This window comes from Hipposideros armiger, unplaced genomic scaffold, assembly GCF_001890085.2.
Source record: "Hipposideros armiger isolate ML-2016 unplaced genomic scaffold, ASM189008v1 scaffold_404, whole genome shotgun sequence".
Lineage (NCBI taxonomy): Eukaryota > Metazoa > Chordata > Mammalia > Chiroptera > Hipposideridae > Hipposideros > Hipposideros armiger.
The window spans coordinates 79,172-80,061 of NW_017731754.1; positions in this window are offsets into that span (position 1 = coordinate 79,172).

Here is an 890-nt window from a genome sequence, read left to right on the forward strand (position 1 = left end):
AGTGATTAGTTATCCCCATGCTGCTCGGTAGAGTCAACTCCTAACAGAGATTTAAACATTTGCTCCTAAATAGAGCTTGTGGAAAATACAAAAATTGGCATGACATTTGAGGCAACATAAAGAAAAAAAAGAAAAAACTATTTTTAAACACTAACCAGTAGAAAAGTGCACCAGGAGGCAGAGAACAGCAATGCAGTTTACCCCAAGTTTACAAACAAACATATACACATATTTATGTAGACATCTTTGTATCTAATGCCTTGTCTAGAATACACTTTATACATCTGTACATGTTGCACAAATTCAGATGCACGCAGACACGACCTGAGTGCCACTGTGTAGCCATCCTCTCCGAGGGGGGCACTACACAACTCTAAAGGAGCTTATTCTCGACTTTTTGAAAACAGAGTTTAAAAGCAGTTCTGTCTGCAGCCACGCTTGGCAGAGTTGCCACGAGCTGTGTCATGGCGTCTGGACTGCCTTCCTAGATGTAGGATTCTTTGGCATATTGGAGCTGGTCGACCTCGAAGATCGGCTGACTACATCGCCGCACCAGGTAGTCCAACTGATTCTTCTGTGTGGACTCGGACACAGTTCTTAGCCGGTGCAGCTCGGGTCTCTGGATGACGGTCACTTGTCCTGTTGTTTCCACAGAAGCATGGACAGTCCTGCTTTGTTCCCAGGTCTCAGTCCTGGGCGAGAGCCTGTGTCTGTCAAGTGGCCCTTGACCACACATATTTTGTGAGTCCCCGTCATGGCGAAAAGGTGGACGTGTCAGCCCCGAGTCCAGGCTGAGCATTCTGGCACGCATGTTGCCCACTGTTTGGCTCCCACAGGCAGCGAGTCCCAGGGCCTGGCACCGGATGGCCTCTTCATAAGATGGTGGACTT